At 42.1% G+C, this 23433-nt stretch overlaps 1 long non-coding RNA gene across 1 annotated transcript in view; it reads right to left on the reverse strand.

Annotated features, from left to right (window-relative positions):
• LOC149461395 (uncharacterized) overlaps positions 1 to 23122 on the reverse strand; it is a 41014-nt gene extending 17892 nt beyond the window's left edge. Inside the window, exons 1-2 of the long non-coding RNA XR_016312876.1 lie at positions 22921 to 23122; positions 19563 to 19642 (exon numbers count right to left, since the gene is read on the reverse strand). This is a non-coding gene — a long non-coding RNA (uncharacterized LOC149461395). The remainder of the gene's footprint in view (positions 1 to 19562; positions 19643 to 22920) is intronic.
• Between the last annotated feature and the right edge of the window lie 311 nt (positions 23123 to 23433).

The following is a 23433-nucleotide window of genomic DNA, read 5'->3' on the forward strand; positions in this document are numbered from 1 at the left end:
AAATTCGGGCTAATGGGCTCATTTCTTTGGTCACAGCCATCAAGCATTCTTCTTTGAACAGTGCATTTGGGCGGGGCCCCTTCAGGAGGCATTTGGGTGGCATTTTTCATCCACTGGTCTCAGTTTTTTCTTTAATAATTTTTGTTTCATCATTTTGCCTGAGATATATGAGAAATCCGTGGCTGTGTTCACATAAAAATGTGTTTTTAATATTACCTGGCGGTTTTTACCTCACATGGAATCATGTAAGTGTATAACCATATTGGAAAGTATCAAATTGTTTACAATAATTGTAAGTGCGTCATGTATATTGATATATATGTTTGTTATATTCATCATGCTTTCTTGAGCACTTCTGAAGAAGAGATTTTTGTTCATCTCGAAACGCGTCAAGTGCGAACCATGCATGATCCATGATTAGATTTGTAATACCATCTCTGATGACACCGCCGCAATATGGATTGTAGCTTTATATTTATTTTTGAAGATTGTAAAAATAAAATGTCATTCTGTATTTATTAAAAAATCTCTTTTGAATTGTTGAAATGTATCGTACAAGTAAATTGTGCCATCAAAAAAGGACTTTTCCCTCTTTTTTTTGTTAGGGATGTTGGCACTTTGTGTATTATATCCCTTCCTCTCTATGCGATCCGGTGCAGGAAAACACACTTCATTTGCATATGTTTGGTGTGGTGTTAACTTAACATTGACACCCACTGCAGATTGCAACTGCGGTGCATTTTGAATGCAGTGCAGGCAGGGGCGGACTGACAACTCATGGGGCCCCTGGGCAATAGGGGATCATGGGGCCCCTGTGTCCTTGCCCAAACTCAAAAAAGCCTATGAAAAAGGTACCAGGGACATCTCATGGGGCCCCCTACTGACCCCAGGCCCTCGGGCAGTGCCCGAGTTTCCAAATGGTCAGCCCGCCCCTGGGTGCAGGAAATGCGCATCGAACACGGGTTTCTTGCATCGTGGTCTGGTGCCCCAGATGTGGTGACACTTTTTTTTTTTCAATGTCAATGCAAGGACCTGGAAAAAAAAATATGAGTAAGAGCAGTGCTTTGCAATGATATACACTGGTTCACAGTGGAAAAAAGTAGGAGTGTATGAACGCACAGGGGAAAGAGCAGGTCAGCACAAGTGGCTTCTCTATCATGCTGTAGACCCTTTGCATGTTTCTGGAAGTGAGAACAGTACATGTAAATGCAATGCAGCAAGCCAACTTATGTCAACGCAGTGCACGTTCATGTGCGCCCAACGCACACGTTGCAGTGTGAATGGATCCTTAAAGTATATCTAAACCCAGGAACGAAGATGTAATATATTGCAGTTTGCCAGTCCTTAGATGTGGAGGCTGCTTTAGATTTCTTTTTAAAGCTAAGTATTTTTTCTACAAGTACAGAAAATACATGTTGATCCTGCCAGAAATCCAAAATGCCTGTGTAACTTCCTATACACGGAGTTTAAATCTCAAACTATGCCTTCCCAGTTATCACCTGTGGACTACAGAACATCTCCCTTCAATGTTACAAAAAAGAGGAGGAGGGAGTGTGGGTTACAATATAGCAAGGCTGTCTTAATGCATGGGCACCCCTGGGCACTGCCCGAGGGCCCCAGTTTCATGGGGGCCTCATGATAATTTTGCATTACATCATACTTGCCACCTGTCCTAGATTTGCTGGGACAGTCGTGCTTTTTACTAAGTTTCCTGGGACGGCTGGCATTAGACTTTGATTTGTGGCACATTTTCTTATTGTTTAAAATAGATTTTTATTAAAAGTAATAATAAATGTATGTTTAATTCTATCAACTATTTATACTTCCATTCTTGAGAGCAGGTGTGTAAATTGGGGCAGGCTGGTAAGGGCCCCAGTGCATTACTTTGCCCAGGGGCCCATGATGCTAATAAGATGATGCAATAGAGTAAGTGATCGTTCTTACCCTAGAACAGGAGTGCAGTACTAGCAGGATCACCAGATATAAGAAAATAACATAAACCTAAAAAAAACTTAAAAGTGGTTCTTAAGGCTGAATTTTTTTTACCTTCATGTATTCTATGGGCCCCCCCAGGCCCCCCCCAATCGTTACCTGAGCCCCCTCCAATCCCGCAACGTTCTCAATGGTCTCTGCTGTCTGGGGACTCTTCCTCCTCATCATCTGAGACAGCAGCGGGAGCCCCTCAATCACAGCCAGCTAGCCAATGAAGAGAGAGCGGGGGGGGGGGGAGGGGCACAGTGCTTTGTATCTTATGGATGCATAGAGCAGTGGCTCAGGGAAGAGCATGCAGTGGTGCCCCCAGTGAAGGCAGCTTTTGCTAGGAGCATTGCTTGAGGGGGAGGAGCCAGGAAGATCGGGGCTGTCTGTGTAAAATCCCTGAGCAGGTAAGTATAGATATGTTTGTTATTAAAAAAAAAGCTTTAGTGCCTCTTTAAACTAAAAGTAATCTAAGGCCTTATTTACATGGGCATACTTATGTGTACATCTGTGAGAAGGGTTGTCTTTGCTGACACTGGATGCACAAATATTCTGTGCATCCGCATGCAGACCAGGGTGGATAAAAATCAATGATTTAAAAAAAAAAAATTTCGGATTTTTTTTATTTAAATCGGATTTTTTTTTTTTAAATAAAATGCTTTTGAGGAAAATATATTACCATCCAAAGGTTATTCCATCATGAAATAAAGATTAGTTTTTTTAATTTTGTAGAATAAGGCTGTATAGGTTTAATTTTTTTGGTAAATAAATTCCATGAATCCATTCACAATGTCATGCTCTTCCAGAGGTTTTTGTAAGATTATTGGGCAGTTTCTCTGCCTACAAGATATGATCACAGATGTTTGGTATACTTTTGCAGTTCTCAAAACTGAATTTGACTCAGCGGAGATCACATGCCTCTTCTTCACAGCAAAAAATGTTATAACATGAACAGAGTTAAGAAAAAGACCTTAATCCTAACTTCTACAAACCTATGAATACAGAATCAACCCCTTCAGTGCTAAGTTTCAAGAAGTTCAGTGAATAGAATAGAAACAATATTTTTCTGATTGTTTGGAGTGGAATAGATCTGCACAAGAAGAAAGTGAAACTAAGTGTGAGGAGGAAGGGGCTGACAGTCTACGTTTCTTAAAATATATATATTTTGTTTAGCCAAATTAGTTAACGAACATGGATGTTTGTTTAAGCAAATAACATATGCTGGAATGTTATTGTTTCAGATGAATAAATCTATTTAAATTGTTATTATTAAGGTAATGATTATTTTTCTCCTTCCTAAGTACAACAGAAAAGTTGTCCAAATATGAATGATTAACCTATTAAACTGGGGATAAAAAAAACGAATATGAAAAGTTGTTATACTAAAAATCTTCATCTACTTGCATATTAAAGTTATACCAGCAAGAATTAGTCTTTATGTAGAAAACTAGGATTTAAATCAAGCCTTACTGACTAGTGATTTAAATCGTGATTTAAATCAGTTTGATTTAAATCAAATCCACCCTGATGCAGACTGTCCCATTCATGCCTATGGGGACGCAGCGGCTGTATGAACACAGCCCTTGGCCCCAATTTGACAGCCATGCAGGTGCGTGTGCCCGAACACAGACAGTATGCATTTGGGAACATGCACTCATATGTGCCACTACAATTTTATTCTTTGGTTTCTATATGCTTTATCTTTGTTTTGCTAAATGAACACCTCGAAGGGTGGCTTCATACCTATGTGTGCACATTTTACAATGCAATACTTTGCATTGTTATGTGCATTAATGAGTGCTACAATAATACACTGTGTATATGAGCTGTGTTGCATTGCCCTTCATTTTCAATGACACCCCAATGTGTGTACACATAGTAAACAAATGCATCTGGCCCTCAGCAGTACTCTTGATAAAGACTAGTGAGAAAAAGTTAATGGCAGATGTGTTTTCTTGGTATATGGGCATGCACAGAGGGCCCACTGAATATGCAGCTTGTATTGATGAACCAGCATAGATGTGAATGGGCCCTTAAAGCTGAACTCCAGACAGAACCATCCTCCCCACTTCTCCCTCCTGTTCTCTAGCTCCCTTGTCACCCATGGTTGACTCCAGGACTTCTCCAGAGCTTCCCCCATTATCAGGAACTCCCTACCCAAACCTGTGAGGGCACTTCCTACTCTGTGTACAATTCCTTAAAGATCATCTCTTCAAGGATGCCTATTCTGCCTCTACCTAACAACTGAAATTTTACTTTCTCAAACAACTTTGTATTTTTTGACTTGCTTCTCCTTTTTAGATTGCAAGCTTTCCCGGACCAACAGGGTCCTCCTACCCCGCTTGTATAGACTTATATTATAACTGTACTGTATCCCTTTAAATTGTAAAGCTCTGTACAAACTATAACTTCTGTACAATACTTTATATAATTATATACTGTATGTTCCATTGTAATTGTGTACCCTATAATAATTCCTTGTGGTTTTCATTTTGTACAGCAGGCATTGAATAATTGTGCTGTAGTCTTCTGACTCCCACGATTCACTATCCTTCATATCTTGTTCATAAGATTGGCCCCCTTTGCACTCCCTCCTTGAGCCGGGTGACTGGTTGCGTGATCCTTCCCTCCAATGGTCAGACGTATCTCCAGTTTGAGAGGAGAAAGGATGACATATGGCATTTTCAAACAAATTTCTTAAAAATAGATTAAAAGACAGAAAAAAGGTATGCTTGTTTTTCTTGTGCATGGGAATGTAAATTTCTATGGAATATGAGTGAGTATCTTCAAGTTCAGCTTTAAAGCCTTTAAAGCCGTATTAAACTCAAAAATGTGTTATATTGCAGCTTACCAATCATAAGATATGGTGGCTGCATTAGTTTTCTTTTTTTAGTTTTTTCCCCTCTGTTTTACCTGGTGATCTGACAGTAACACACCTTCTGTATTAGAGTGCCCCACTCTGGATAAAGGAGCACAGGAACACCTGTGGATAATAGCATTGTCAGTCTGGGGGGGGGGGGGGAGTGTTAAATGTACAAGCACTAACAAATTGAAGACAAACTGCAAACTTTGTAAGCAGCTGCCTTTTGTGATAAAAGTTTTACAAAAATAAATAAAAGCTGATAATTTTAAGCACCCACCGTCTGGATAACCAGATGAAAATAGAAGACAGAGCCTAAAAAAGAGATTGAATACAGACATCACATCTAAGAATTAGTAAACTGCAATATAATTCGACATGTGCAATTTGTTTAGTTACAAAACAAAATTCAGACAATAGTAACACATTTCAATGAATCCAAAATAAATGATAATGAAACAATTAAATTACTTTGTTTAATGCGGATGTTTGAATCATCCAAAATAACCAGTAATCCGAATTCATTTGTTAATATTTGGTTTTTAAGGAGCAAGCGGCCGCCTGACCGCCACATCCTTCACAACTATGCAGGATTTCCCACTGTCAGCAGAATGTAAACAAAAGAATTTCTGGCATTGTTGGCATGGATTTTGAGGGGAACCCCACTCCAAGATGTAAAAAAAAAAAAAAAATGGCATGAGGTCCCCCCAAAATCCATACCAGACCCTTACAAGCATGGCCAGGAAAGGGGGTGGTGGTGGGATGAGTGAGCCCCGCCTTCCTGAACCACATCAGGCAGAATGCCTTTAATATTGGGGGGTGCTTTGGAGGAGGGTGTTCTCCCTCAAAGCACCCTGTCCCTTTATTGATGAAGACTAGGGCCTCTTCACCACAACCCTGGCCCATTGTTTGTGGGGATGTGGGGGGGTGGCTTATCAGAATCTGGAAGCCCCCTTTAACAAGGCGGCCCCAGATCCCTGACCTCCCATGTGAATGAGCATGGGGTACATAGCACTCGCTCATTCCCCCTTTCCTGACCTGCTGAACTACATGCTCGGATAAGGGTCTAGAATGTTTTTTTTTTTGAGGGGGCTACAATGTTTTTTTGGCATGGGGTCCCCCTTAAAATCCATACCAAACCTGAAGGGCCTGGTATGGAACTCCCACAATGTTTTTCTGTAATGCCTCTTTTGTTTACATTCTGTCAGTGTGAACCTAGGTAAACCACTTGCCCTCCAGAGGATTTACCCCCCTTCCTGACCAGGCCATTTTTTGCATTTCGACTCTGCATTACTTTAACTGACAATTGCACGGTCATGCAACGCTGCACCCAAACTAAATTTACATCCTTTTTTCCCCACAAATTGAGCTTTCTTTTGGTGGTATTTGATCGCCTGTGCATTTTTTACTTTTGTGCTAAAAAAAAAAAAGACCGACAATTTTGATAGAAAAAAAGAAATATTTTGGACTTTTTGCTATTAAACAAAAAAATTTTAAAAATCGAATTTCATCATAAATTTAGGGAAAATGTATTCTGCAACATGTTTTGCTAAAAAAAAATCCCAATACATGTAAATTAATTGCTTACGTGATTTTTTTTCTACTAGTAATGGCGGCGAACAGCGACTTTTAGTGGGACTGCGGCGGACATTCTGAGACGGGGGGAACTAACTTGGTGTCACTGACATCCCCAGTGACACCAATACAGTGATCAGTGCTAAAAAAAAAAGCACTGACACTGTACTAATGGCACTGGGCAGGAGGGGCGATTAAAGGGTTAACTATATGGAGTGAGTTTTTACTAGGGGCGGGGGGTGTGTGCTTCACTGTAAGCACACTGCTGGGATGGCTGTGATGTGCACAGCCATCCTGAGCAGTGTGCCCGAGCTGACAGGGAGGAAGACTGTTTGAAACAAAACAGTCTTCCTTCCCATCAGAGATGCTCGGTAATCACCAGGCGCCGGCGGATAATTATCAACAGTGTCTGTGCCGGCAGGTAATTACCGCCGCAGCCACAAATATATGAAACAAATCCAAATAGATGAAACAAAATCCAAAAATGAGTCATTCTAACATAACGGATATGACAAAAGTAAATTGTTGACTTAACGAATGAATCTGAAATGAAACAAAATAAATGTTTTCATTCTGCACATCTCTAAATATAATAAATTTTGGCTTTTGTGTCTAATTATTGCTTTAATCCACTCCCTTTCTTTTACAGATACTTTCATGGTATCCTTCTGTATCAATGAACAGAAACATATGTTTTTTACTAAATCATGTCACTAAAATCACTAGAGCTTACATGCGGAGAGTAGCAATCAATACATTGATGGAACAAATAGCTCCCTGTGATGTGCGTCACACAATGGTGGGTTGTCAGGGCCAGCAAGACCTTCTCTGCTGGCCTAAACTATCAGAATCACTGATTTACATTTTACTAGATTTTGTCAATGAATGTTTATTAAATTATTCTCAATAGTCTTTTATCTTCATTTCAAGCTTTTCTCTTGGTTGCTCTGCTTCCAGTAGTGTATGTTTTGTTAGAGGTTTTATTCAACCATATATAAACCATGCTACCCATCATGTGTTGCCAGGGTCAAAGAAATCTGCCTTGAGGTCTTCAGAATCAACAGTACTAGCTCCTGTAGTAGGAAAATAGCAATGAAACTGTTGCTTTAACTAATCAGATTTTGAGTTGGCGACACTGGGTCCGTCTAGCATGGGGGTCGGTAGGAAGTGCTACCTTCACAGTGTTGTGTGTATGTGGCGGGGGGGATGATGTGAAGGGGACATTGGAGACACTGTTGGACAAGGACAGAGTACACTACAGTGGGAGGTGGGGGATTGTGATGAGAAATGAACAGAAGACATTGCTTTTGGAGATGGGGAAGCAGAGGACACTGTTTTAGGCAATGGGGAGACAGAGAGTACTGCTTTCAGGGGGCAGAGGGGCATCAGACACTTTGTGGGGGGCAGAGGACACTGCTATGGGATGGGTACAAAACATTACTGTGGGGGGAGAGGGACAGAGGACACTGCTATGGGGGGCAGAGGACACTACAGTGGGGGGTGATGTGAAGGAGCAAAGGACACTGCATTGGGGGTGTACAGAACACTGCTATGGGGGAAGGGGAAAGAGGGGGGTGATGTGCAGGGGAAGAGGACACTACTGTGGGGTGTGATGGGAGGGGGGCAAAGGACACTACTGTGACACTTTTTATTGGGAGCTTGATAGTTGTTTTTTTTTTGTAAAGGGTATCGCCTAGTAACCCCCCGCCCTACAGGGATCTTTTGTTTCATCCGTGTTGTTCAAGTAGATCTCACCCTTTGAAATTTTGCCTACCTGTGGTTTAGCAGGAGTACAATAACTTATGCCAGAAGTCCTCAAGGCAGACTTCTATGGCCCCAGCAACACATGATGGCTATCATGGTTGAACTATGATTGGATAAAAGCTCTGAGATAAACATGCACCACTGGAAGCAGTGCAACCAAGAGAAAAGCTATGAAATGAAGAGAATATATTATTGGAAATAATTTAATACACATTCATGGAAAAAAATATATTAAAATGTAAGTATCCAACTGGACAGACTCAACTTTCAGCATCAGCCTCCATGACGATAGAAAAGAACTTATTGTTGGACCTGAAACACAGAGATAACCAGTACAAGAGAGTAATTAAACTCTTCTTGAGGAAAATCGATTTTGTGTACTGATAATTAGTAGTTTGGGTGAGTATAATGCATTATTTACATTTTTGATACAGTTAACCCTGGATAATCCAGACCCACCTTATTTTAAGGTTACAGCCAAAAATTGCTGGATTAATTCAGATAGGGCATCACTGAAGGCCTAGGTGTGACATGCAAGGACTGCCACTGATGTTACACAAGAGGCATGTAGTATTGATTAATTGCGCATATGAGCATTGTGTGATCATATGTATTGAATTGCTTTTATATGCTATTAGTGTAGCTATCACCATAAGAAACAATTTGCTCCATTGATTGCTACTCATAGGGGTATATCTATAAAAACTTTGCAAAGCTATTCATCCTGTGAGACTGCATGTACATACTGTATGTTCTGTGTGAACAGGGGCAAAATCAAATGTTGTTAGGCTATTTTCTTTCCAGGTCAAATGTTATTCATTCATAAAACAGAGTGGTTCAGGAAAATACCGCATTATGGACATTGGAGGGGAAAATTCAATTGGAAAATTTCCCATTGATTAGTGGCTGTAGCCAATCAGCTTCATTCCCTAAACAGTGTATTCTGACAATGGCAGGCGCCCCAGTGTCGGGGAGAGATCTTTTAAACTGGTCATGCACTAGTGGATTTGCGAACAAATGTTTAGAATGTTTTTATTTGTACAAATATTCATATGACAATTCCCATGAGTACATTCTATGACTAATGTAGTTTGAAAATAGTTAAAAAATATTTGCTTTTAACATTCGATTTTGCAGTGAATTGACTTTCCCCAAATAAAAACCACATTCGCTGTTAGAAACTCTATTGTTTGAGAGAGTTTTCATCCTGCTCCTTAACTTCTTCTCTTCAGTTGAAAACAGACATTGATTCGTCCTTACGGATGATAAGAAAATCAAGCAAACTTAAAATGAAAAATTTTAAACAAAATTCTGCTAGTGTATGGCCAGATTTAGGTTTTATTTTGTGTCTGGCCAGCTTTGGGTTTCCATTCTGTAGTAAGAACGAAAGCAATATTACCCTCAGTTTTTTCTAGGCACTTTCAGCAGCTGATTTAATCACATTACTGCATATGCAGCTTCTTCATCTTTTCCTTGTCTATGTTTCAGTTTAAGTCTGTGCCATGGTTTCTTGTTTCAGGGTGGCTTCTTTCTTTTGCAGCATCTTGGGGAGCCACCCTTGTATGCAAGGACTAGAGTTATGTCTCCCCACACTGTGTGAATCAATAGAAACACACAGCCCCATAGCATAAGACAGGGTTTCTCAACTAGGGTTCCATGGAACACTGGGATTCCTCCAGTTGCTAAGGGTTCCTTGAACAATGTGCAAATTCTGCCTCTCAGATAAGTTCCCATTGACACCATTGATCTTTTATCTATCTGTAGGCTGGTAATCCTTCCCAATATCCACAGGTGTAAGGAACATTCTTCCCATTGACCATCACACTAATTTATCAGGAGTTATAGATGTAGTAATTATTAGCAGAACTTACCTGAGACAGTTTTTTCACGTTATTTCAAGGGTTTCTCTGGGTTGAAACAGATGAGAATGGCTGGCCTAGGATGACAAGGCACTTCCATTGCTCTTCCCTCCCCCTTCCTTATCTTTCTTCAAACTAACAGACTGCTCTGTCCACTGTTAACTCTTTCCTATTATAACCATGTAGCATCCACCTAGAATAGAGTAGGCTGCTAGGTAAATTAAATTTTCTCGACTGTAATCAGAGGGGCAAGGGTTGATTAGCCACTTCAAGTCCAGACACTTTCACCCCCTTCCAGTCTAGGCCAATTTGCAGCTTTCAGCACTGTCACACTTTGAATGACAATTGTGCCGTCATGCAACATGGTACCCAACTTAAGTGTTTAGCATTTTTTTAGACAAATACAACTTACTTTTGGTGGTATTTATTCACCACTTGGATTTTTATTTTTTTGATATATAAATAAAAAAAGACCAAAAACTTTGAAAAAAAAAGTGTTTTTCTTATAAAATTTTGCAAATAAATAATCTTTCTTCCTAAAACGTAAACAAAATATATTCAGCTATCTTTTTGGTAAAAAAAAATAACCTAAATCAGTTTATACTTTTTTTAAAATTTTTTATATTATTATTTTATGTATTTATTTATTTTTACATACTGTCACCCTAGCAGTAAAGTGTCACCATAGTGACACTGTACTACTTGTGGGGGGTGATTTTTTCATTTATTCATTTTTTTTTACACTGATTGCTTTTACACCCATAAAGGCTGTAAAAGCAATAATTTCTCCTTCTCTCTGGCTGCATTCCTGCAGCCATTGAAAAATACTGTGAGAGCTGTGATTGGTCACAGCTTGTCACATGGTGCAAGACTGTTGTGAATAGCCTTGTACCATGTGATCATTCACAGATTTCAAAAGTAGTAATGAATGATGTCAGGAAGTGACATCTTGTTTACTACTGTTCATATGATCACTGATTGGTCAATCACTGATCACATGAATCAGGACCTCACACAGTGGTCTGTACATCGATCTGTGTTCCACTGTGTAAGGTGGACACAGTGGGCACAGATAGCAGTGCTGCGCGCTCCCATGGAATGCGCACAGGCAATGAATGCGTGGGGACATTTAGAACCGTCCCCCTGCATCAGCAATGCTCCCTTCTGGCCTTTTATTGGCATGGGCCAGACAGGAAGAGGTTAAATAGGGTTGCCCAGTGTCTCATAGGCTGCTTCTCTTTTACTTCCCTGTCTTCTAGAGCATTCTCGAATCATAGTGGGTGAAAGGATAGGGCATGCTGCCTGAATATACAGTATATGGGGCTCCAGCCAATCCCTGGGTAGGTGTGCCCAGTTAATAGTGAGAGAGCCCATAAATAGTCTGAGGCCTGAGCAGAAGGGTGCAGAGTTCCTGGGGCCAGCCCTGCTGAAGGATACCCCTGTGGGGGAGAGAGAATCTGCCCCATAGGCAGATTTATACAAGAAGCCATTAGGAAGACACCAAGGTCCTAGATAGGCTTAGCTGGGGGCCTATTGATAAGCTTGAGTCCAGGGATCAAGTTGCGCCTGGAGAAGCTCACTGGAGAGAGCCAGGAGGAAGTTGGTGGGAAAGAGTCTAGCTGTCCTATGGTGGTGTGAGTCTACATCTCCTCACTAGGAAGAGCCTGTTGGGTATTGGCAGGAGGCAACCAAAGATCCTGTGGCTATGTGGGTAAGTGACCCTAGTGCTGAAGAGTTAGTAAGTGTGTGTAACTTCCAAACTCTGGAATGAGTTCTAGTCACCATCAGCATAGAGAGTGACATTCCTTTTTCTACTATTCAGCCAGAAAGTTTGAGTCCTCAGTCAGTTATACAGTTTATTGGGGTATTCCATGTTTCCTCTCCCTATCCAAGTTCATTGTTCCTAATAAAAACCTAAAAAGAAACCCCTAGACTGTTCATTGGAGCTAATGGAAGAGTGCAAGCAAATGCTGTGTGCCTGCTTGTGTGTGCTCTGAGGGGCAAGTAGGACTGCATTCACCTGTGGCTCCTATAGGGGTGGGATACAACTGGAAGCTAAGGGATGTAGTACTGAGAGAACAGGAGCCATCAGCTTTGAAAGTTGGAAACAGCAAGTGTTGGGGTAAGAATTTTAACAAATATTTACTGGGGAATGTTAAATTTATTGTGCTTAGTGTGTTAAACTAAAAAACACTGAGGTTTTAATACTTGTTAATTACTCATTAAACTTTATTGCTTTCCAAAATACCCCAAAACATTCATAATTCAAACAAAGAGCTTCCATTACAGCATAGAGTATCTCATGTGCCCTTTAAAAACTAGCTTCAGCCTTACTATGAAGCCTAAGGAGAATTTAGGAGAGGAACAGAAATGAAGATGATTGGAGAAATATATCAGAAAATGCAATTCAGTGCTTGCTGTACCTATCTCAGTGACGCTGTTTATCTTCTGAGACATCAAATTAAAAAAAAAAGTTGTTTTAATTTGCGGATCTGCTCCTGATGTATTTTGGTTAAAAATGTTGAACTCTAAAATTAGCTCATTTTACAGTCTCAGTAACGAAGCTGAAATGTGGGAAAACAGCACAGTTTTTGCTTTCATTTAGAAAAGCGTTTGGTAATGAAAAGGAGCCGAGTCTGTAGAATGAGATAATATTGCTAATCGCTTCATGTACTTTACTTACGATGCACCGGTGAAGCTGGCACTTTGCCCTTGTGCCTGCATTTATCTGTACATCAAGTATACCGCGTTCTCATTGAGCATTATCTTGCTACAGTATTTTGTTGATTTTATTACCAGTCGCACAGTTTATTATCTCAATGACCCACATGTCACATTTTTTATGTTACAGCGGCCTTTTGTCTCTGATGTATAAAAACATTTTGAGACCTGCTGACAGCTTGGAATGGTTTCTTTGGGGACCGCTTAGAAAAAAATGACTGAAAAAAGAAAGAAGGCACAAAAGTGGAGTTTTCCATAATGACCAATCATGGTTCATCTTTTGTTCCTGGGAAAATAAAAGAAGGGGTCTGATTGGTCACTGAGTGCATCTCTGTGCTCTACAGGGCTGCCTTTCTTATGATGGAAAGCTTCTACTCTGCACCAATCAAAAATAAACAAATAAATACATCAAGTATAAACGGAATTCATATAAAATTACGATAATATAAATGAAGCTGCTGCACACACCATAATGTATTCCCAGATCAACTTAAGATAATAAACAAGTGAACAGTGTTGTGCTGCTCCTTTCACAGTGAACACAATATATTTAATCAATATCACTCACATAGAGGGTTTTTTTTCTCAGAGAAAAGGTGCAGGAACTCAACCATGCCCCCCCCCCCCGCAAACAAATAATAAAACAACCCTCCTCCCTCCACACACACAACCGCTAAGTGGCATGAGGTGTGGCAAAATTTCACTAACAGTTGGAGGGTCTTAAAGGGGCATTAAATCTCAAGCATGTATTAGGTCCAAAGTGCAGAATTCAGGGGTGCATTACACACAGAGTGCAGAGTTCAGTGGTGCGTTACACACAGAGTGCAGAGTTCAGGGGTGCATTACACAGAGTGCAGAGTTCAGGGGTGCATTACACACAGAGTGCAGAGTTCAGGGGTGCATTACACACAGAGTGCAGAGTTCAGGGGTGTGTTACAGATTGCAGATTTCAGGGGTGCATTACACACAGTGTGCAGATTTCAGGGGTGCGTTACACACAGAGTGCAGATTTCAGGGGTGCATTACACACAGAGTGCAAAGTTCAGCGGTGCGTTACAGAGTGCAGATTTCAGGGGTGCATTACACACAGTGTGCAGATTTCAGGGGTGCGTTACACACAGAGTGCAGAGTTCAGGGGTGCATTACACACAGAGTGCAGAGTTCAGGGGTGCATTACACACAGAGTGCAGATTTCAGGGGTGCATTACACACAGAGTGCAGATTTCAGGCATGCGCACTGTGCTCAGAGTGCAGAGTTCAGTGTGGAGAGCGAGTGTGAAGTCTCAGACCAAATTTCAAAATAGATCTTATATTGTATCATCCTACATTATATCCATGCCAGTGCTCCACCTTTAATTGTGTGCTCTACCACCAATAGAATTGCTTGCTCACCTGAATATCAAATCTATATAGAAAATACAGGTCAATAGACATTTAATTCTGTGGAATGATGTCCCATCAGCACGTCACCAGTTACACTGCAACACTGGATACAGGTAGGCAGGGCCCCTTTAAATGTTCCATAATCCTTCTGTGCAGTTATGGGTTAATCTCATTGGAAATATGATGTGAATTTCTTTGACTGGTGACATGTACCTAGGTCTTCATGCCTATATTCCTTTGAATGGCTCCCTGTACCATGCAACCATCAATGACCTCTTCAAACTCTTCACCAGTGAAAGCTGCAAGGTGGATAGTTGATTCTAGATTCTGACAGCCAGGAGGAATAAAGCTGTACAGCTGATCTGTAAACGAGCATACTGTGTTTAGTTGTGTTTACCTGCATCAAGCGCTTTGGCATTTGTTCATTTCGTTGACCAGAATAATAATTTTCTGGCCACTGAAATGGAAAAACATCCATGTGCTAAACACACCTAGCGATAACGAGCTTTTAGTCATATTTACACGTGTTTTTGCTACATTTGACATTTTTCTGCCAAAACACTCCTCTTCTGGACATCTTTTTATGTCCTTTTCCATCTTTATAAAGTTCCATTACCTTGTTAAGCAGGACTTTTGACAGTTCTTTTCTGATCCCCATGGCTCAGTATCTAGCCTAGTCAGTGCTTCCACGTAAGAGCTAACAAACTCATTGACTATTTATACACTGACACTAATTGCAATTTAAAAAGCTACAGATCTGGGACATTAACCTCTAATTGGCATTTTCACCAATGTGTGTCACCTTGTGTATCTGTACCAAGGCCAAACATTCCAGGTATGTACACTTTTGATCATGGCCATTTGAGTGATTTCTGTTATTATTGTTTAAAAAGGAGCCAAACAACTATTTGATAATAAATGGCTTCATATTATCATCATTCTTCAATAGAAGAGCATTTTTTGGCATGATCAGTTATATTTTCAATATCAATGCCAAAATTTCACAATTTTGGTCAGGGTATGCAAACTTTTGAGCACAACTGTGTATAGTATATTTAAAAGTTGATTAGTCCTGATGTACTGATGGCCTATCTCATTTCTTGCAGCCCTAAAGTGCCCGGACAGTACAAATACCCCCCAAATGACCCCCTTTTGGAAAGTGGACAGTCCAAGGTATTTACTAGCTATTTAAGTTGTAACTTGTCACTTTTTGGAAACTGAAGAAATTAAGTAAAATTTGGGTTTTTTCAAATTTTTTAAAACATACTGTCACCATTGCAGTACACTGTCATCACATGACTGATGTGGCAGTGACCAAGGATATTGACTAGTGACAGTATGTAAAAAAAAAAAAACGTAAATAGTTTTTATTCAATTTTTTAAACACCTTATTTAATTTTTTTTTTACAATTTTCTTTTACATGCTGTCACCAGAGTAGGTCACTGTACTACTCGAGGGGTGATCAGGAATTTTTTTTTATGCTGTTATTGCTTATAACAGTGATCACCACTGTTATAAGCAATAACAGTAGAAAAAAAATAGTTAACTGAAATTATTATTATTATACAGGATATATAAAGCGCCAACAGTTTGCGCAGCACTTTACAAAATGAAGGTAGACATTACAGTTACAATACAATTTGGTACAAGAGGAAACAGAGGGCCCTGCTTGTTAGAGCTTACAATCTAGGAGGAAGGGTTGAGTGATACAAAAAGTAATAGCTATGGGGGGATGAGCTGATGGAGAAAATAAATGGTGGTTTACTAGGTAGAAGCAGGATAGGCTTCTTTAAAGAGAAAGGTTTTCAGGGATCGTCTAAAGGTGGCTAGATTAGGAGACAGCCGGACAGATTGGGGTAGGGAGTTCCATAGGATGGGAGAAGTCCTGGAGGTGTGCATGGGAGGAGGTGACACGGGAACTAAAGAGCAGAATGTCTTGAGAGGATCGAAGAGAGCAGTTTGGTTGATATTTTGAGACCAGGTTGGTGATGTAGCTGAGGGCAGAGTTGTGGATGGGTTAAGTTGATAGTATTTTAATTTTATTCGTTGGGTGAGTGGAAGCCAGTGGAGGGATTGACAGAGGGGGGAGTAGCAGACACTGAACGATTGGAAAGTTGGATGAGCCTGGCAGCAGTATTCATGATGGACTAGAGGGGGGATAGCCTATGTAATGGTAAGGCAATGAGGAGGGAGTTGCAGTAGTCAAGGCGAGAGATAACCAGGGAGTGAATTAGGAGCTTTGTGGTATCATTGGTTAAAAAGGGGCATATTCTGTAGATGTTGCAGAGGTTGAGGTGGCATGATTTGGATAGGGATTGAATGTGGGCCTGAAAGGATGGTTCACAGTCCAGGGTTACACCTAGCACCCTGGCATGCAGGGATGAGTTGATAGTGGTGCTATTGATCCTGACCGAGAAATCAGGGGAAGAGGCATGTGGGGGAGGAAATATTATGAACTCAGTTTTTGATAGATTGAGTTTTAGGAAGTGTTGTGACATCCAGTATGATATGTCTGTTAGTAAATCGGTGATACATGAGGAAACTGATGGGGTGAGCTGAGGAGTAGAGAGATAAATTTGTGTGTCATCAGCATAGAAACGGTATTGTAAACCATGGGAAGCTATCAGCTGACCCAAGGAAGAAGTGTAGATGGAGAATAGGAGAGGTCCAAGGACAGAGCCTTGGGGGACCCTGACAGTAAGAGGAGTAGGAGAGGTGGAAGTAGAGTTGTAAGTGACACTGAAGGTGCAGTGAGATATGTAAGATTCGAACCAACGGAAAGTACAGTCACGAAGACCAAGTAAATAGAGTTTTTTGAGGAGGGGGTGGTCAACTGTGTCAAAGTCAGCGTAGAGGTCCAAGAGCAAGAACACAGAATAGTGACCATTGGTTTTAGCGGTTAGTAAGTCATTTGTGAGTTTTAGGAGGGGTTGTGGGCAAATTCCAGACTGATTGGGATCAAGAAGGTTATTCTCAATAAGGTGGCAGCTCAGCTGGTTGTAGACTAGACGTTCAAGGAGTTTGGAGGCAAAAGGGAGTAAGGAGATGGGTCTAAGGTTGCTAAGTTTGGTAGGGTCCAGTGAGGCTTTAAGTATGGGGGTGACTAGCGCAGGTTTTAGAGAGTTGGGGAAGATGCCAGTAGAAAGGGAGAGATTGAAGATATGAGTTAAAAAATGAAGGATAGAGCTAGAGGGTGACCATAGTATTTGCTAGGGAGCAAGGTCCAGCGGGCAGGTGGTTAAGTGGGCTTTAGAAAACAGTTTACCAAGCTCCTCTATAGTAGCTGGGTTAAACAAGGGAAGTATAGATTGTGCAGGTGGACAAGGAGTGTAGGGTGGGGGAGATATCTGTACAGTGGAGATTTCGTCACAAATTGTATCAATCTAATTTTTTAAGTGATTAGCGATCTCCTGGGCAGTGAGTTAGTGGGTGGAGGTAAAGAAGGACGAAGTAGAGAGTTAAAAGTAGAAAAGAGTTGATGGGGATTGCGTGAGAGGGTGTTAATGAGAGTGATAAAATAGGTCTGTTTGGCAGTGTGGAGACAAGAATTGTATTTTTGAAGGGCAGATTTATATTGGTTGAAGTCCTGCTGAGTCTTAGTCTTACGCCATAAATGCTCCAAAGCACGGCTACGTCTTTTGAGGCATCTGGTATTGTCTGTTTGACAGGGCTGTAGTGGTCAGGGCCTAATTCTGTGTGTAGTGAGGGGAGTCAATGTGTCCAGGGTGGATGACAGTGAACTACTGTAGACAGAAGTGGCCAAGTTGGGGCAGGACAGGGCTCAGATTTTGTCATAGAGACAATCTGTTGCTGGAAAAAGAAGAGAAGGGTTAAGATAACGAAGGTTTCTACGGGGAACTGTTTGGTAGTTGGAAGCCAAGGAGGAGGAAGCCAAGGAGAGAGTAAAGCTAATAAGGCAGTGATCAGAGAGAGGAAAAGGAAAGTTGGTGAGGTTGCAAGGAGTGCATAGGTAGGAGCTTACAAGGTCGAGGCAGTTACCATTGGAGTGAGTGGAAGCATGTGTCCATTGTTTTAAGTTAAAAGATGTGGTTAAGCTCAGAGGTTTAGCAGGAATGTTAAGATAACAGGGATGTTGAAGTCACCAAGAATGATAGTGGGAATTTCAGAAGAGAGAAAGTAAGGTAGCCAGGCAGAGAAGTCATCAAGGAAGCTTGATAGAGGTCCAGGAGGCCGATAGATCACAGCAATTCTAAAAGAAACTGGAGAGAACAGATGAATACAGTGAACTTCAAATGAGGAGAGGTACAGAGAGGGAGGAGAATGAAGGACCTGAAAAGTGCTTTGAGGGGATAGGAGGATTCCAACTCCACCTCCTTTCCTTCCACTAGGCCTGGGAGAGAGAGTCCAGAGGAGACCACCATGGGAGAGGGTAGCAGGAGAGGGAAAGTCAGATTCATAAAGCCAGGTTTCCGTAATTGCAAGCAAGTTAAAGGAGTTTGTGATTAAAACGTCACGGAGAGAGGTGAGTTTGATACAGACAGAGCATAGCAGGCTTTCCAGAGAGCACAGGAAAAGGGAAGGCTGGAAGAAGAAGAATAGTAACTAGATTGTGTGGATTGCGGCTGCTGTCGGAGGATAGGGGGTGCCGGGTGTATTGATCAAAGGAAAAAAATGGCGGCCCGGGATTTGGGGAAATGCTCCAGATGTTAGAATAAGCAGAAGGGTGAGGGAGGTAATATGGGAGTATGACTTATATGGAGGGACAGGTTCCAATGTCCTGGAGGTTTTATTACTATGTGGGTTGAGAATTAGCAGGAGTTGATGACCACAGTAATAAGGTGAAGACAGGAGTAAGGGTGATATATATACACTGTAGGGTTAAGAAGAAGAGGGGTGAAGGAGAGATAGTTTGAGGAGTGAAGATGCAACTGTGAGAAGGAGGTGTAGGGAGTGCATGTTACAGAGTGGAGATGAAGCAGACTGGATAAGAACTGAAAGAGCTGGATGGGGAAAAGGTCACCTGTAGTCTGATTAGTATTTGAAGTGTAGAGCCGAAGTGTAATGTTCAATACTTAATCCAAGATGAATACTTTATCATTGGTGATAGCTGCCAATGCTGCCCCTGGATGTGCTTCCCCTAAGGAAGGCTTACATTTATACTGAGATGGAGGGGGTATTGCCAATTAATCAATTAGGAATGAATAGGAGAGAAACATGGCTAGCAGCGCAAATTTCTCACACCAAAGGAGGACTACAAGAGACAACAAGAGAACAGGAGAGCAGAGTTGTAAAGATTAGGATCAGCTTATAAATTTGGGTTAGACAATAAGAGCAAAATAAACACCACAGTAATATGGACCAGAGTTAAAGATTTTTGAAGCAGTAAGAATGACCAATAAGAACATTGATAGTTATAAATCAGCTTCAGTTAGAGGTGGATTTTAAAAACAGTATAGATTACCATATAGCAGTGCAGGGTGAATTAGCATTCATACATGACATGGACGATATTACAGATGGATATTGCTCGCAGACGTTTACCTGAGATGGGATAGAGAAAAGTTTTTCAGATGCAGATCTGAAGTGTAATGCTCAATACTTAATCCAAGATCAATACTTTATCCATGATGATAGTTGTCAATGCTACCCCTGGCTGTGCTGCCCCTGGCTGAATTTCCATTCATGACAGCTTACTTACTGTTGGCATGCTGTCATTGGCTATAGCTAATCACATGGTACAGGTTCCATCTGATAGCAACAGTAAGCAAGCAGTCATGAAGCAGTCTGGTCATAGCGATCACATGATACCCCAGCTGCTCATAGCAGATAGATACTGAGTGCCATGGTCCACCAGATTCAGTAGCCACGGGATTGTGACGCTGCACTTCCCAGAGGACGCGTCAGTGTGAATGTACTCAGCAACATACCAGTACTTCACTGAGCCTGTAGCTGCCACCCACTCACAATAAAAATACTGTGGCTGGGCGGCAAGTGGTTAATTAAACATATATAAAGAGAACTGTAGCGGGGCTAAGGAAATACAAACCAAAAAAAAAGTGTGTAGTACAGATTAGTAAGAAATGACAATGCAGAACTATGGAGTGTATGGCATGTAGTAACAGGGCAGTCAGTGAGCAGTGTTTAGTGGCAGGACATTCAGTTAGCAGTAGTGATGGGCTAAACACCCCCCTATCTGGTTATTGATCGAACATTCAAACCTAACGAAGGTTCAACTGCGAACTTCAAACCGGGATAATTCAAGATATCTGAGTATGCGTTAGATACCACACAGCATTTTTCCAAAACAACCTACTAAAATAAAGCATGAGTTATTTTATTAAGTCATGTGGTATTTTAGTAGTGAAAACATGCTTTAATGTTTCATGTAAAAAGAATTACCCGCAATTAAAAATTTAGCAAAAAAAAAAAAAGGCATGGGGTTCCCCCCCAATCCATACCAAACCCTTCAGGTCTGGTATGGATTTTGAGGGAAACCCCCCATGCCAAAAAAATAAAAACACCCCCCTCGAACCCTACCAGGCCACATGCCCTCATCAAGTGGGGTGTGCTTTGGGTCAGGGGGGGCTTCCCCAAAGCACCTTGTCCCCATGTTGATGGGGACAAGGGCCTCTTCCCCACAACTGTGGCCAGTGGTTGTGGGGGGTCTGTAGGCAGGGGGCTTATCAGAATCTGAAAGCCCCCCATGTAAATCAGGTGCATTGCTTTGGCCAATCACAAAGCACTGTCAGAGAGCAGTGCATTGTGGGGCAGGGAGGTCAGTGTGCAGAATGTAGTGGTAGGGCAGTGAGCAGTATGTAGTGGCAGACTAGGGAAGTATGTAGTGGCAGAGAAATTAGTGAGCAGTATTTAGTGGTAGGGCAAAAAACAGTATGTAGTGGCAGGGCAGTCAGTGACCAGTTTATAGTAGTAGGGCAGTAAGTCAGCAGTATGCAGTGGCAGGGCTGTCAATGAGCAGTAGGTAGGGGCAGGGTAGTCAGTGGGAAGTATGTAGTGGCAGGACAGTCAGTGAGCAGTATGTACTAGTGGAGCAGTCTGTGAGCTGTATGTAATTTTGATGCAGTCAGTGAGTAGTATGTAGTGGCATGGTGGTCAGTGAGCAGTATGTCGTTTTAGGGCAGTCAGTATGCAAGGTGCTCAGTGAGTGGTATGCATTGGCAGGGTGCTCAGTGAGCAGTATGTAGTAGCAGGGTGGTCAGTAGGCAGTATGTACACTGCTCAAAAAAATTATAGGAATCATTTTTAATAAGAGTATTGCATCAAGTCATTTAAACTCCTGGGATATTGATCTGGTCAGTTAAGTAGCAGAGAAAGTTGTTAATCAGTTTCAGCTGTTTTGGTGTTAATGAAATTAACAACAGGTGCACAATATGGGCAACAATGAGACAACCCCCAAAACAGGAATGATTTTACAGGTGGAGGCCACTGACATTTTTTTCTCTACTCATCTTTTCTGACTGTTTTTCACTAGTTTTGCATTTGGCTAGGATCAGTGTCACTGCTGGTAGTATGAGGCGATACCTGGACCTTACAGCAGTTGCACAGGCAGTCCAACTTCCAGCATGGCACATCAATACCATTGCCAGGTTTGCTGTGTCTCCCAAAGCATGGAGGATATTCTAGGAGGCAGGCAGTTACTCTAGGAGAGCTGGACAGGACTGTAGTAGGTCCTTAACCCATCAGCAGGACCGGTATCTGCTCCTTTGTGCAAGGAGGAACAGGATGAGCAATGACAGAGCCCTACAAAATGACCTCCAGTAAGCCACTGGTGTGAATGTCTCTGACCAAACAATCGGAAACAGACTTCATGAGGGTGGCCTGAGGGCCTGACGTCCTCTAATGGGCCCTGTGCTCACTGCCCGGCACCATAGAGCTCAATTGGCATTTGCCATTGAACACCAGAATTGGCAGGTCCAACAGTAACAGTACAGTGTGCAGTATGTAGTGGTAGGGCAGTCAGTGAACAGTATGTAGTGGTAGGGCAGTCAGTGAGCAGTATGTAGTAACAGTACAGTGTGCAGTATGTAGTGGTAGGGTGTTCAGTGAGCAGTATGTAGTGGTAGGGCAGTCAGTGAGCAGTTTTTAGTGGCAGGGCAGTGCGCAATATGTAATGGCAGGGTAGTCAGTGAGCAGTATGTAGCGGTAGGGCAGTCAGTGAGCAGTATGTAGCGGCAGGGCGGTCAGTGAGCAGTATGTAGCGGCAGGGTGGTCAGTGAGCAGTATGTAGTGGCAGGGTGGTCAGTGAGCAGTATGTAGTGGCAGGGTAGTCAGTGAGCAGTATGTAGTGGCAGGGTGGTCAGTGAGCAGTATGTAGTGGCAGGGTGGTCAGTGAGCAGTAGGTAGCAGTAGGGCAGTCAGTGAGCAGTATGTAGTGGCAGGGCAATGCGTAATATGTAGTGGCAGGGTGGTCAGTGAGCAGTATGTAGTGGTAGGGCAGTCAGTGAGCAGTATGTAGTGGCAGGGCAATGCGTAATATGTAGTGGCAGGGTGGTCAGTGAGCAGTATGTAGTGGTAGGGCAGTCAGTGAGCAGTTTGTAGTGGCAGGGCAATGTGCAGTATGTAGTGGTAGGGCAGTATGTAGTGGCAGTGCGCAAGATGTAGTGGCAGGGTGGTCAGTGAGCAGTATGTAGTGGCAGGGCAGTGCGCAATATGTAGTGGCAGGGTGATCAGTATGTAGTGGCAGGGCAGTGCGCAATATGTAGTGGCAGGGTGATCAGTATGTAGTGGCAGGGCAGTGTGCAATATGTAGTGGCAGGGTGGTCAGTGAGCAGTATGTAGTGCTAGCGCAGTCAGTCACTTACCGCATGGCTGAGGAGATGGAAGACTTTCTGGGCTGCTTCATTGTGCCCCCTCCTCCTTCCTTATCTTCAGCTCCGGGATCATCCAGAATGAAGTAGCCAACTGTGGGAGAGGTGGAGGAGGCCCCCAACCCTGCCCACGAACTCTGGATGCCTTGGGAGATTTTCAAGCTAACTCAGAGGACAGGGATGAGCTAAAACAGCTTCCCCCAGGACCTCCATGTTGACTGAATCAGCAGCTCAGTAAATTTAGCTGCAACCAAAGGCACACTCACTGCAGCTGTCCCTGTGGCTGAGATCTCGGGACAAAGCAATCACAAGACAGCTGTTTAAAAAGTGTTACTTCCTGGGAAACACAGGACTGTTGGCAAGTATGAGATCATGTTGCAAGCAGTGTAGTCAGTGAAATAACGTCCCATTGAAGGAGAGGGCAGGAAGAGGGTGCCCCTGTTAGATTATCTTTAGTGCAGCTAAGCCCAGAAACTTGAAGTTAACACCTGCTACACCAGAGATTTA

Source organism: Staurois parvus, unplaced genomic scaffold (assembly GCF_062004578.1).
Source record: "Staurois parvus isolate SC_StPar_1 unplaced genomic scaffold, SC_StPar_1.0 ptg000204l, whole genome shotgun sequence".
NCBI lineage: Eukaryota > Metazoa > Chordata > Amphibia > Anura > Ranidae > Staurois > Staurois parvus.